This window comes from Saccopteryx leptura, chromosome X, assembly GCF_036850995.1.
Source record: "Saccopteryx leptura isolate mSacLep1 chromosome X, mSacLep1_pri_phased_curated, whole genome shotgun sequence".
Classification (NCBI taxonomy): domain Eukaryota; kingdom Metazoa; phylum Chordata; class Mammalia; order Chiroptera; family Emballonuridae; genus Saccopteryx; species Saccopteryx leptura.
The window spans coordinates 76,936,452-76,952,029 of record NC_089516.1 but is presented as its reverse complement, the minus strand read 5'-3'; the positions used below and the strand labels follow the sequence as shown (position 1 = coordinate 76,952,029).

The window sequence follows — 15,578 nt, the reverse complement described above, 5'->3', positions numbered from 1 at the left end:
CTTCTTGCCTTTAGAAAGACTTTATAATGACAACTTTTCCCATTCTATCCTATAGTATCACTTTTTTTCTTCTCTATACTGGACCATTACTATTAACATATGGATTTCCTTTACTTAAACCTTTGTCATTTCTTTTTTTAAACTTATTTTTATTTAAGTGAAAGGAGGGGAGATAGAGAGACAGACTCCTGCATGTTCCTCAACCGGGATCTACCTGGCAACCGCCGGCTAGGGCTGATGCTCTGCCCATCTAGGGCCATGCTTACAACTGAGTTATTTCAAGTGTGCCTGAGGTACAGGCTGCATGCAGCCATTCTTGATGCCCGGGGCCAATGTAATCAAATCAGTTGATCCATGGCTCTGAGAGAATAAAAGAGAGAGAGAGAGAGAGAAAGAGAGAGAGAGAGAGAACGGGATGGGGAGGAGAGAAGCAAATGCTGGCTTCTTCTGTGTGCCCTGACTGGGAATTAAAACCAGGATTTCCACACATTGGATTGATGCTCTACCATGGAGCTAACCGACCAGGGCCCATAAAATCTCTGTCTTAACTTCACATTATCTTCCAGTTACTGACTCATTTTCTGTTTCATATCACAGTAAACATTTTTAAAAATTGGTCTACCCTCATTATAACTACTCTCTCACTTCCCTTTCATTTTTCAATCTATGTCAGCCTTTCTTCTGTCCTCACCATTCTGCTACAACAGCTCTTGTCCTCTTGTCAAGGTTACCAACCACTGCACGTTGTCAGATCCAATGTTAATTTTCTTTCTTTATCTGACTTTATCTTACATTAGCATTTATAAAGTGTTCTTGGAACACTTTCTTTTCTTGCTTTGCTTCCATGATACTATACTTTCCTGGATCTTCTCCTCTTTCTAGGTACAATCCATTCCAGTTTCTTTTGCTGGTCCAGCTTTTCCTTCACTACATGATCTTTAAATGTTGGAACACCTGAGTGCTTGTTATTAACCTTGTCTCTACTATACCAGTAAGTCCAGTAATATGACTTTAAACAGTACCCATATTCTGATGACTATCAAGAATATGATAATCTCTAGTCCATATTTGTCTCCTGATATACAATTGTCTACTCAAGACCACTCCAACTAACCATTCAAAAACATAAATTTTGATCCCCACTAATAAAACCCTGCTCACCTGACCAGGTGGTGCCACAGTGAATAGAGCATTCAACTGGGACACAGAGAACCCAGGTTTGGAACCCCGAGGTTGCCGGCTTGAGTGTGAGCTCATCTGGTTTAAGCAAGGCACACCAGCTTGAGCCCAAGGTTACTGGCTTAAGCAAGGGGTCACTCGGTCTGCTGTAGCCCCCCAGTCAAGGCATATATGAGAAAGCAATCAATGAACAACTAAGGTGCCACAACAAAGAATTGAGGCTTCTCATCTCTCTCCCATCCTGTCTGTCTCTCTTTCTGTCTCTCTGTATCTCTGTCACACACACACAAAAAGAAAACCCTGCTCATCTTATATTGATCCTTGCTCAAACCACAATCCTTGGAGTTATCCTTGGTTTCTCTCTTTCCCTCATAATTCATGTCCAATCTATAAATAAATTTTGTTTGTCCTCCTTGTAAAATAGATCGCTTCTCTCTATCTTCCCCATCACCACCCTAGTTCAATACATCATGAGCTCAATCTTGGACTAATGTCAGGTTCTGAATTCTTTTTTCTTTTTCCACTTGTGCTCCACTCCAAACCAGTCTCTGCACAGCATGCGGAATTATTGCCATGGAAGAAATCCTCTATTGTGATTTTACATTAAACTGACAATAAAACAAAATACCTAATCATGTCCTATACAACTCAGCATAATATGTCTACAGAATCACTATTTCAGCCATGTTGAATATCTTTCTTTGAAAACACCAAAGCTGTTTTCCTATTACAGTTTTTGATTTGCTCTTCTCACTATTTAGAAAGTTATTTCCCTGACTTTTTAAAATTGAATATATTGGAGTGACACTGGTTAGCATAATTATACAGGTTTCACATTTCTAATTCCAAAGAAGATCTCTGTATACATTGTGTGTTCACCCCCTTCCAGGTCAAGTCCTATTTATTTATTTATTTATTTATTTGGGAGGGGAGAGAAGGGAGAGAGATGAGAAGCATCAACTTATAATTGTGTCACTTTAGATCAGTGGTAGTCAACCTGGTCCCTACTGCCCACTAGTGGGCGTTTCAGCTTTTATGGTGGGCAGTAGCAGAGCAACCAAAGTGTAAATAAAAAGATAGATTTAACTATAGTAAGTTGCTTTATAAAGATTTATTCTGCCAAACTTAGCAAAAATCCGATATAAAGTACTTGGTGAGTAATTACTATTATATGCTTTAACTTGCTGTAACTCTGCTTTATAAATTTTATAAAGTAAAGTTACTTCCCTACTTTATAAATCACCATTACTGTGGAACCAGTGGGCGGTTAGAAAATTTTACTACTAACAGAAATACAAAAGTGGGCGGTAAGTATAAAAAGGTTGACTACTCCTGCTTTATATGTTCTATGATTGCTTCTCATATGTGCCTTGGCCAGGGAGCTCCAGCCGAGTCAGTGACCCCTGGTTCAAGACAGTGACCTTAGGCTTCAAGCCAGTGACCTTGAGCTCAAGCAAGCAGCCACGTGGTCATGTCTATGATTCCATGATCATGCTGGTGATTTGGAGGTTTCAAACCTAGGACCTCAGCGTCTTGGTCGATGCTCTATCCATTGTGCCACCACTGGTCAGGCTCAAGTCAACTCTTCTTTCATCACCATTTATCAACCTTATACCCTCCTCCACTTCCAAATCCCCCTGGAAATGATCACTTTGCGCTGTCCGTGTTCATGAGATTTTCTTTCCTTCTATTTTGCTCAATCCCTTCACTTCCCTCACCCAGCCACCCCCTTGACAGCTGTCAGCCAGCTCTCCATGCATGAGTCTGTCACTATTTTGCTTGTTTGTTCACTAGATTCCACATATGAGTGAAACCATATGGCACTTGTCTTTCTCTGACTGGCTTATTTCACTTAGCCTAACAATCTCCAGGCCCATCCATGCTGTCGCAAAAGGTAAGACTTCCTTCTTCTTTGTGTCTGACTAGTATTCCATTGGTGTAAGTGCACCACAACTTTTTAATTCACTCATCTACTGATGGACACTTAGGCTGTTTCCAAATCTTGGCTGTTGTAAATAACACTGCAATGAACATAGGGGTGTGTACATTCTTTCGAATTAGTGTTTTGGGATTCATAGGATGTATTTTCAGAAGTGGTATTGCTGGGTAAAATGCATTTCCATTTTTAATGTTTTTAGGTAACTCTATACTGCTTTCCACAGGGGTTGTACCCAAAGCCTTTCTCACAGGTGTGAGGTGATATTATATAGTGGTTTTAATTTTGATTTCTCTGATGGCTAGTGACATTGGACATCTTTCCATATTTCTTTTTTTTTTTTTTTTTTTTTTTGTATTTTTCCGAAGCTAGAAACTGGGAGAGACAGTCAGACAGACTCCCGCATGCGCCCGACCGGGATCCACCCGGCACGCCCACCAGGGGGCGACGCTCTGCCCACCAGGGGGCGATGCTCTGCCCCTCCGGGGCGTCACTCTGTTGCGACCAGAGCCACTCTAGCGCCTGGGGCAGAGGCCAAGGAGCCATCCCCAGCGCCCGGGCTATCTTTGCTCCAATGGAACCTCGCTGCGGGAGGGGAAGAGAGAGACAGAGAGGAAGAAGAGGGGGAGGGGTGGAGAAGCAAATGGGCGCTTCTCCTCTGTGCCCTGGCCGGGAATCGAACCCGGGACTCCTGCACTCCAGGCCGACGCTCTACCACTGAGCCAACTGGCCAGGGCCATCTTTCCATATTTCTATTGGCCATCTGTATGTTCTTTTTGTATAAGTGGATATTCAGTTTCTTTGCCCATTTTTAATTGGATTTTTTGGTGTTCAGTTTTATAAGCTATTTATAAATTTTGTATATTAATAGCTTATCAAATGTATTGGTGACTATGTTCTCCATTCAGTGGGTTGTCTTTTCATTTTGTTGATAGCTTACTTTGCTGTACAAAAAAGTTTTAGTTTGATGTAGTTCCATTTCTTTATTTTTTTTTCTTTTGTATCCCTTACCTGAGGTACTTTATCAGAAAAAAAAAATTTTTCTATAAGAAATATCTGAGATTTTACTGCTTATATTTCCTTCTAAGATTTTTATGGTTTTGAGTATAATTTTTTAACTCTTTAATCCATTTTCAGTTTATTCTTGTGTGTGGAATAAGAAGGTGGTCTACTTTTATGTTTTTGTACATATCTGTCTAATTATCCCAACACCATTTATTGAATGAATTATCTTTGCCCCATTGTATGCTCCTGTTACCTTTGTCAAATATTAATTGACCATATGGACATGGGCTTATTTCTACACTCTCAATTCTGTGCCATTATTTTAAATGTCTGTTTTTATGCCAAAACCATGCTTCCCTTCCTTTCCCTTCCTTCCCTTCCCTTCCCTTCCCTTCCCTTCCCTTCCCTTCCCTTCCCTTCCCTTCCCTTCCCTTCCCTTCCCTTCCCTTCCTTTCTTTTCTTTCCTTTCTTTTCTTTCCTTTTCTTTATTTTACAATGGCCTTGTAGTATAGTTTGATGTCAGGTAGTGTGATTCATCCAACTTTGTCTTTCTTTCTCAAGATCGCTGTGGCTATTCAGGGTCTTTTGTGGTTCCATATACATATTTGGAATATTTGTTGTAGTTCTGTTAAATATACCATTGGTATCTTGATAAGAATTGCATTGAATTTATAGATTGCTTTAGGCAACATGAATATTTTACTGTTGTTAATTTTCACTACCAATGAACATGGCATATGCTTCCACTTATTTGTATCTACTTCAATTTCTTTTTTCAGTGTCTTATAATTTGCTGAGGATAGGCTTTTTACATCTTTGGTTAAATTTATTCCTAGGTATTTTGTTCTTTTTGAAAGAACTGTGAATGGGATGGTTTTCTTAGTTTCTCTTTCTTATAGATAATTATTGGTATATAAAAGTGCAGCTCATTTCTGGATACTTATCTTTTATCCTGCTACTTTACTGAATTCATTTATTAGTTCTTGCAGTTATTTTGGTGGAATCTTTAGGGTTCCCTATATACAGTATCATGCCATCTAAAAATAATGACAGCTTTACTTCTTTCTTTCCAACTTGGATGCCTTTTATTTTTTCTTCTTGTCTGATTGCTGTGGCTAGGACTTCTAGTACTATACTGAATAACAGTGGTTACAGTGGACATCCCTGTTTTTTTTAAAGATTTTATTTATTCATTTTAGAGAAGGGGGAGAAAGAGAGAGAGAGAGAGAGAGAGAGAGAGAGAGAGAGAGAGAAGGGGGAGAGAAGGGGGGAGGAGCAGGAAACACCAACTCCCATATGTGCCTTGACTGGGCAAGCCCAGGGTTTCAGACCAGCGACCTCAGCATTCCAGTGGACATCCCTGTTTTGTTCCTGATCTTAGGGGAAACAGTTCTAATTTTTGACCACTGAGTATAATGCTGCCTATGGGTTTGTCATATATGGCCTTTATTACTTTATAGTACGTTCCCTGTATTTTCCCTTTGCTGAGAGTCTTTGACATAAATGGGTGTTGGATTTCATCAATTTTTTCTTCTGCATCTATTGATATAATCATGTGATTTTTATCCTTCATTTTGTTTATGTGGTATATCACATTTTTTGTTTGGTGGCTGTTATACCAACCTTGTATCCCCAGAATAAATATCACTTGGTCATTGTGTATGACATTATTAATGTGTTGTAGGATAAAGTTTGCTAATATTTTGTTGAGGATTTTAGCATCTATGTTTGTCAAACATATTGGCCTATAATTTTCTTTCTTTGTAGTATCTTTACCTGGTTTTGGAATTACAATAATGCTAGCCTCATAAAATAATCTTGGGTTTTTGAGAATATTTTGAGAAAGATAGGTGTTAATTTTTCATTCAATGTTTGCCAAAAATTCAACGGTGAAGTCATCCAGTCTTGGACTTTTGTTTGCTGGGACTCTTGATTACTGCTTTAATTTCACTAGTTGTAATTTGTTGATTCAGATCCTCTGATTCTTCCTGATTAAGTTTTAGAAGGATGTATTTTTCTAGGGATTTATCAATCTGACTAGATTGTCCAATTTGTTGGCATATAGTTGTTCATAATATTTGCTTACAATCCTTTGTGTTTCTTTTATGTCAATTGTTACACCTCCTTTTTCGTCTCTGATTTTACTTATTTGGGTCCCCTTTCTTTTACATTTTTTTGAGTCTAGTTAAATGTTTGTAAATCTTGCTTATCTTTTTGAAGAACCAGCTCTGGTTTCATTGATCTTTTGCATTATTTTTAATACTTTGTTTGTTTCTGTGCTGATCTTTATTACTTTCTTCTTTCTCTGGACTTTAGACTTTGTATGCTTTTCTTTTTCAAGTTACTTTAAATGTGAAGTTAGTTCATTTAAGATTTTTTTCTTGTTCCTTGAGGTAGGCCTGTAATGCTATAAATTTCCCTCTTAAGATTGTTTTCATTGTGTCCCATCGATATTGGATTATTGTGTTTTTTTAACCCATTTATTGTTTGGTGTTATGTTATTTATTATCCTTGTTTTGTGCAGTTTTCATTTTTTTATGTGATTGATTTCTAGTTTCATGCCATTATGATCAGAGAAGATGCTTGATATAATTTGTCTTCTTAAATTTTTTGAGACTTGTTTTATGTCCTAACATGGTCTGTCATAGAAATTTTTTCTTGTGCACTTCAAAGAATGTGTATTCTGCTAATTTGGGGTGAAATGTTCTAAAATATCAGTTAAATCTAGCTGATTTCATGTGTAATTTCAGGCCACCGTTTCCTTTTTGATTTTCTGTCTGGAAGATTTATCCATTGATGCCAATGGGGTGTTAAAATCCCCTACTATTACTGAATCACTTTCAATCTCTCCCTTTATGTCCATCAATATTTGCTTTGCATATTTAGTTGCTCCTACATTGGATGCATAAATGTTTATAAGGGTTATATCTTGTTTTTGGATTGTTCCCTTTATCATTATATGGTATCCTTCATTGTCTCTTACAAAGAGACAGTTTATTTTGTCAGATATAAGTATTACTATCCAGGCTTTCTTTCTCTCTCAGTTTATTTTATTTATTTATTTTTTGTTCTATGATGGGTCTCTTTCAGACTGTATATATATGGCTCTTGCTTTCTTGTCCATTCAGCTACCCTCTGTCTTTTGATGAGAACATTTAAGCCATTTGCATTTAAATTGATTATTGATTGGTATGTATTTATATTTACTACAATTTTATTCTTTTAACCTAATTCTTATGTTTATTTTTCTCCCTCTTTTCCAACTTATTCTTCATTTTATTGATTTATTTTTTACTTTTTCTATTGATTTGAGAGTGAGAAGGGGAGAATAGGCAGAGAGAGAGAGAGAAAGAGGGGAAGTAGGAGAGATAGAGAGAGAGAGAGAAAGAGAGAAGCATTAACTTGGTGTTTCACTTAGTTGTTCCATTTAGTTGTGCACTCATTGATTGCTCTTTTTATGTATTCTGACTATGAAATGAACCTGCAACCTTCGTTGGCCAGGATGACACTTTATTCACTGAGCCACCCAGCCAGGGTTATCCCTCTCCCAATCCATTCCTTCTCCCCCTTCTTCTTCTCCTCACACATTCTTTAACATGTTTTGTAATTATAGTTTGGTGGTAAACAAAATCTTTCATTTTATTTTTTTTCTTGTCTGGGAAGCTCTTTATTTTTCCTTAAATTTTAAAAAATATCCTTGCTGGGTAAAATAGTCCTGGTTGTAGATCCTTGCTTTTCATCACTTTGAATATTTCATGCCAATCCTTTCTGGCTTGAAATGTTTCTTTTAAGAGATCAACTGCCAGTCTAATTGGATCTCCCTTGTAAATAACTAACTGATTTTCTCTTGTTGTTTTTAAGATTTTCTCTTTGTCTTCAACCTTTGCCATTTTAATTATGATGTGTCTTGGTGTGGGCCTCTTTGGGTCCATCTCTTTTGAAATCTCTATGCTTCATGGACTTAAGTGTGTTTTTCCTTCATCAGGTTAGGGAAATTTTGGGTCATTATTTCTTCAAATAAATGCTTGATCCCTTGCTTTCTCTCTCCTCCTTCTGTACCCTTATGACAGGAATGTTATGCTTCACATTGTGCCAAAGGTCCTTAAACTCTCTTCATTTTTAAAAATTCTTTTCTCTTTTTGCTTCTCTGATTGGGTATGCTTTTCTACCTTGTCTTCAAATCTCTGATTCAATCTTTGGCTTCATCCAACCTATTGTTTATTCCTCCCAGTGTATTCTTAATGTCAAATATTGTATTCTTCATTCCTGACTGGTTCCTTTAAATGGCTTCTATGTTGTTTTTTTTATGCTTGCTATTTCTTTGTTGAAGTTTTTACTTTGTTCTTTGAGGATCTGTACAATATTACTTTAAATTCTATATCTGATAAATTCCTTATATCCATTGCAGTTAGCTATTTTTCCGGAGATTTCTCCTGTTATTAGTTTGGGGCTTGTTTGTGTCCCCATTTTGGTACCTCTTTGTGTTTGTTTCTATATATTAGATATATCTGCTATGATTCCCAATCTTTGTGATATGGCCTTACATAGATGTTCTGTTGGGTTTAGTGGTGCTGTCTCCTTGATCACATGAAGTGAGTGCTCCAGATATGTCCCTTGTGTGGGTTTTGTGAGCTCTCTTTTTACAATTGAGTCTTGACTGCTATTGGCTTGTTGTGCATTGAACTGATCCTCAGGATGACTTACTGTGAGGCTCTATCTTGACCAAAGCATGTGAGCTTCTGTGCAGGTGCTGACCACAGGATGTAGAATTTTCCTCAGTTGGCTTTGGTGCTTGATGAGATCTCACTTTATATATGCTGCCTAAACTAATTGTATCCATCTCTGATGATGTCTGATGCTGGCCACTGGGTGTGTTGGTTCTGTGCTTCTTTAGAGGGAAGCTGGTGCAGGCTATTATAAGATGCTGCCTGTGACTGTCCATCAGCAACCTGTATGGAGCTACAAGTGACCCACAGTTTGTGGCTGCCTCTATTGAACTTAAGTATGTGCAGGAAGGACCAAGCTACACATGAAGGCTGGTACTTACTAGTACCAGGACTGGGGGGGTGGGCCAGCAAAATCCCAAGGCACCCCGAGATCCACCTCTGGCTGGCTGTACCTGCTGGCTGCCTATTTGGCTCAATCACTGAAAAAGCCTCTGGTGGAATCAAGAGGGTGTGGCTAGTGGATTTTCCTTGAGGGGGAGGTGCCATTCAGGCTTCAGGGAAGATGGTGGGTATGGTCCCCAACCTAGAGCCACAGGTATCAGTCTGTCCTGGATTTTGTCCTTACTTCAGCAGTTTAGAGCCACTAGCAGTTGGGTGGATGGGGCCTCCGGAGTCCAGAAGGTGGGTCTTCTGGCACCAGGGGGGTGGTTCTACTTAATCTTCTGTGAGGCAAAGCAGCAGTTTCATGGGAAAGTGTGGGCAATGACCCTCACCTTAAAGCCAGACAAATGAATCACTGTCATCCCCTGAATTTGTCCATACTTCTACTCCCTGGCCAAGGCTGCTAACTCCTCAGCAGAGCTTAATCTTCTCAGGGTGGGTAAGTGGCAGTCTATAGGGTGGGATAGTTGCTTTCCCCCAGATGGACATCATATGGAAAAAAGTACTGCACTCAGGGAAGATGGTGACTTCAGTATTGGGGAATGACTCAGCACAGGGATCCTGGTGGTTGTCCCCATGTCTCTCCTCAGAGTTACAAACTCCACTCTCTTCATGTGTGTCTTGTCTGCTCATTCCTTTCTCCTCCAGATCCCAGAGTAAGTGGCTGTGAATGAGATTTTCTGTGTTGGCCCTTTAAGAGGGTGCTTGTTTCTCTGAGAACTTGCATCTCTTTCTGGCAGACAGAAGCTTTGCTGCTTTTTATAGCTGAATGCTCTGTGGGTGCTTCTTTGCAGCTCTGGTTCTTTGGGCTGGGGTGCCCATCTTGGAGTTTAGACCCCACATTCTCAAGGGAAAACCCCTACAGCTGAGATATCCTTTTGGAACTTCAGCCATTGTTCATGGGAGCACGGCCAGTTCTTTTTCTCCTCTGCCCTTTCTACCAGTCCCGATGTGGCTTCTTCTGTGAATACTTGGTTATTTTGACTCTTCTTCATTTTATCTTGAGTTAGTTATTCAGGATGATTGTTCTTAAATATAGTTGTAACTCCAGTTTGTCCTTTAAGGAGGTGAGTGTAACATTCACCTACTCTGCCACCATCTTGGATCCTTTTTTCCTTACTTTTTGTATGGAAAGATTTTTCTTAGCTTTTCATCTCAATTCAAATATTACCTCTTCAAAAAATCTTTCCTAACTTTCCCATATAGCATTGCCTACTCTAAAGTCACTATTTTTATTTTAGTTAGGGAATGTATCACCATCTGAAATTATCTTATTTTTCTATTTGTTCTGGTCAGCCTCTTCTCCCTTTTCTAATGTAAGCTCCACGAAGACAAGTCATAATTTTGGATACCAGTGCATTCTCAGAGTATAAAACAGTTCTAAGCACAGAGTGGGCATTCAGTAATTTTATGTTGAATGGATAAATGAAGAATCTTACTTAATGAACACTACTGTGTGCATTTTTATGCTAAAGACCAGAGAGAATAACATTGATTCCTTCTCATCTGGAGTCTGAAATCCATTTATTGTGACCCTCCACTTTAGTTGGCCTCTCGATATAACTATCCTGAAAGAACATTAAGACTAGATGAAGAATACTGTGAACAATCAATAAAGCTTATGGGCTCTCAATCAGAACCAGTCTACTGGTTATCCAGGATTTTTTACTTCTATATCCTTCTGATTGCCTGCCTTTTGATTTCTTTGTGCCCTCATAAGGAGAATAAGAATGAGAAAAAAAAAATTGATCCTCAAACTCATTGATTAAGTGTCCATTATCATCAAAAGTTGGTAGGAGAAAAAAATAGTCTAGAACAGTGGTCCCCAACCCTGGGCCATGGACTGATACCAGTCCATGGATAATTTGGTACTGGTCTGCAGAGAAAGAATAAATAACTTACATTATTTTCGTTTTATTTATATTTAAGTCTGAACAATGTTTTATTTTTTAAAAATGACCAGATTCCCTCTGTTACATCCGTCTAAGACTCACTCTTGACGCTTGTGTCGGTCACGTGATACATTTATCCATCCCACCCTAAAGGCTGGTCCATGAAAATATTTTCTGACATTAAACCGGTCCGTGGCCCAAAAAAGGTTGGGGACCACTGGTCTGGAAGAAAACTTGATTAATTTTTTGTTTAGAGATTTAATGTATCCACATTTCCTCTTGTCTCTCCTATAATCAAGACTAAAGATAATTAAGCCTTGAATATTTAAGATATGGCAAATGGTGGTCACTAATCCAGGGAATAAATGAGTCAAAGAAATGGAAGAAAGTGAAATAGGTCAATAGCCTTCAACCCCCTAATCTAAGATAACTCCAATAATCAGGAAGGGACTGCTTTTTTTCCTGCTTCTGACCCAAATAATAACCTTGTTCACTAAAAATAGTTACTCTAGGCCCCCTTTGAGTGCATCAGTGGTGAAGTGAATTTTAACTTTCTCAGTGTTCTTTAATTCATGTCAGACTGGCCTGAGAAACTCAGAGAAAAATTTAACACTTCTGTATAAAAAACAACAGTGCACACATAAATGTATATAAACAAATTTAAAACAACTCACTGAGAACACAACTTTAAAAAGATCAAGTATGTATTAAAACACAATAACATATTTAAAGTGGCTTTTAAAACTAGCATAATAGAGTCTTAATTTCCTTTAAAAATTCATGTTATTACTTTCTAGGCTATGTTTAAATTCTCTCTAGCCAGAAACATAGGAGTCTAATGAAATTAAGTATTTTTAAAATTTTTATTTAGAAAATAAAATTTAACAGGGTGACATTGATCAATAAGAGTACACAGGTTTTAGGTAAATATTTCTATAGCATTTGAACTGTTGATTATGTTGTATGCCCACCACCCAAAAGTCAAATAATTTTCCATCATCGTATATTTTTCCCTTTTTGCACCCTCCCCCCACTCTCTCCCCCACATTCCCACTTTTGTTTTAAGTCACACATACACATAAAATACACATGTGCACCCATATTTATTTGAGTTTGTTGGAAGCTGAATTAAAATATTAAAATGCAGTCACATTCCTTGGGTTCTAGTGAGTACCACGAAACAGTACCCTGAGTTATGGGGGGGATGGCAAACCAGAAAGGATTAATGCATCTGCCAAAGGTACACATTTTACAACTGCTGAGCAATTTAAATCCTGAGAGAATCTGACTCATGCTACTCAGTTTCCTCCATTGACACTAAACCCAATAGAGAGACCATATGTCTTAAATTTTTATAGGGACAACACTGAGTTCTTTTTATGCATTTGTGGAATCTAATGAACAAAATAAACCAACAATATGATAGAAACAGATTGATATATAGAGAACAGACTGACAGCTGTCAGAAGGGTGGGGGGTTGAGGGAATAGATGAAAAAAGTGAAGGGATTAAGCAAAAAAAAAGAAAACCTCACAGACAACAGATCACCAGAGGGAAAGTGGTATGCAGAGGCAGAGGAGGGTAAATGGGGATAAATGGTGATGGAAGGAGACTTACTCGGGGTGGTAAACACACAATACACATGATAAATTATACACCTGAGACCTATATAATTTTATTAATCAATGTTTCCCCTCTAAATTCAATAAAAAATAAAAATTTTCAATGAAAATTTGTTAACTATATTACTTAATCAAGATGCCATGCATATATAAGAAATACACAGATTTTAAAATAATAATAAAATACACAGATTAAAAACAACTTTTTTAATCCACAGGTCCTCACTTTTAGATCAGAAAGTATAATCACTGTTCATGTATCACCTCTTATTTCTAAATAAATTCCTACACAAAGTAGTGATAAGTAAGAGAACACAAAATCACATGGGATGAGCCTGAGAATCAATGTCAAGGTTCTATCATTGCTCCTTTTTATTAACCATGAGCTCTAACTGGGTGATAACATCTACTCCAGGGTTTGATTATCAGCTCTGTATCATGAAGCCTCCCCTTCCTCATTTAAAAATGGGAATAACAGTAATAGTTGCTTTAGAGGTTTTTGTTATGAGCATTAAATGGGATAATGCATATGAAATGCTGAGCCCAATGCCTGGCAAGGCCTATTTTTTTCATTGGATCTATCTTAAAGAAAACCTTTAATATAAGGATATGACTTCTTCAATTATTTATGCCACTATTTTTTATTGAGCACTTTCTATGTGTTTAGCATTTAGACACAGAAGTAAGGCACAAAGTATGGGAGGAAAGGACAAGAGCTGAGGAAACAGTTCAGACTCCATTGCCAAAGGACAATGAAAGGATTAAGTGGGGGTGCATGCATAAAATATTTTAAAATTGAAAAGAGTAAAACTATAATCAAGGCATCCTGATCATTTACACTTACTCATTTTCTTTCTAAAATGTTTTGTTGAACCTGACCAGGTGGTGGCGCAGTGGATAGAGCATCGAATTGGGATGCGGAGGACCCAGGTTTGAGACCCCGAGGTCGCCAGCTTGAGTGTGGGCTCATCTGGTTTGAGCAAAAGCTCGCCAGCTTGGACCCAAGGTTTCTGGCTCGAGCAAGGGGTTACTCGGTCTACTGTAGCCCCATGGTCAAGACTCATATGAGATAGCAATCAATGAACAACTAAGGTGTTGCAACGAAAAAATTATGATTGATGCTTCTCATCTCTCTCCGTTCCTGTCTGTTCCTATCTATCTCTCTCTCTGACTCTCTCTCTGTCTCTGTAAAAAAAAAGTTTTATTGAGATATACTTGACATGCCATAAAATTCATCCACTTAAAGTGTAAAACTGAATGCTTTTTTAGTATATTCAGAGTTGTGCCACTATCGGTGTAAATTTAGAACATTTTCATCATCCTCAAAAGAAATTCTGTACCACTAACACTTACTCATCATGCCCCTCAAATGTTCTCCCTCCAACCCCTGCCTTAGGCCAACATTAATAATCTACTTTCTGACTGAATGGATTTGCCTATTCTAAATGTTTTATATAAATGCAAATCATACAACATGTAACCATTTGTGGCTAGCTTTTACCATTTAGCACAATGTTTTCAAGGGCCATCCATGTTGTCACATGTATCAGTATCTTCTCCTTAAAAAATTAACATTCTATTCTGTGGCTATACCACATTTTGTCTATCTATTTAGTAATTGATGGACATTTTGAGTTGATTCTACTTTTTGGCCATTATGAATAATGCTACTATAAACATTCTTGTACAAGATTTGATTGAACATATGTTTTCAACTCTCTTAGGTAGATAGCTAGAAGTAGAATTTCAGATAATATGGGAACTCTATGTTTAACTTTTTGAGAAGCTGCCAGACTGGTTTGCAACCTGCACCACTTAACATTCCTGCCAGCAATGTAAGAGGGTTCCAATTCCTCCACATCCTCAGTAACACTTATTTCTGTCTGTCTTTCTAATATAGCAGTCCTAGTGGGTGTGAAACAGAATCTTATTTTGCATTTCCCTGATGGCTAATGATGTTGCATATTGTTTCATGTACTTATTGCCATTTGTATATTTTCATTAGAGAAAGCTATTTGACAAATTTTAATTAGGTTATTTTTCTTTGTTATTTTTTAGTTATAGGAGCTTTTTGTATATTCTAGATATAAGTCCTTTATCAGACATGTTATACCAAAAATTTTGGGATTGTCTTTTTACCTTCCTGATGGTGTCTTTTGAAGCACCAAGTTTATATTTTGGTGATTTGCAATTTACCTATTTTTTTCTTTCATCATTTGAGCTTTTGATGTCATATCTAATAAACCATTTTTTAACCTGAAGTCATGAAGATTTATACATGTTTTCTTCTTCTAAGAATTGTATAGTTTTAGCTCTTATATTTAGGACTCAGATCCATTCAGAATTAATTACTGTATAGTGTATGAAATAGGTGTCCAATTCCATTTTTTTGCATATGAACATACAGTTGTTCCAGGCCAACTTTTTAGAAGACTATATTCTTTTTTTTTTAAAGGGGAAGGGGCCAAATTATTATTTAAAAATTTGATTACAACCGATTTTGATGGCATTAAAATGAGAGGTATTTTAAATTTGAATACAGATATAAACCAAAAACCAGAAATTAAATTTAGTGAAAGTGAGAATAAGAGTTTTCCAGTAACTACAGATTAGAAGGCAGAAATCAATTTAGAGAAACAAAGACAAACCCATGTTTACAATGATTGTGCCACAGATTTAAATTTCAGTAGTGCATTAGTAAACTGTTCACATTTAGATCTACACCTTGAGATTCAACAGCTGTTTCTTGAAAATAATCTCTCGGTACATTGTGCAAATAAATTGGTCTTCCATGTGCCTTTGCACACACTTAAAATTTCTCCATTGTATATATACA

At 37.4% G+C, this 15,578-nt stretch overlaps 1 protein-coding gene and 1 non-coding gene across 2 annotated transcripts in view; both read right to left on the bottom strand.

The window, feature by feature from the left end:
* LOC136386060 (uncharacterized) overlaps positions 1-15,578 on the bottom strand; it is an 80,594-nt gene that overhangs the window by 16,734 nt on the left and 48,282 nt on the right. The window lies entirely within an intron of this gene.
* TRNAS-GGA (transfer RNA serine (anticodon GGA)) lies at positions 3,777-3,852 on the bottom strand. The gene has a single exon. It is a non-coding gene; the product is annotated as a tRNA-Ser (tRNA).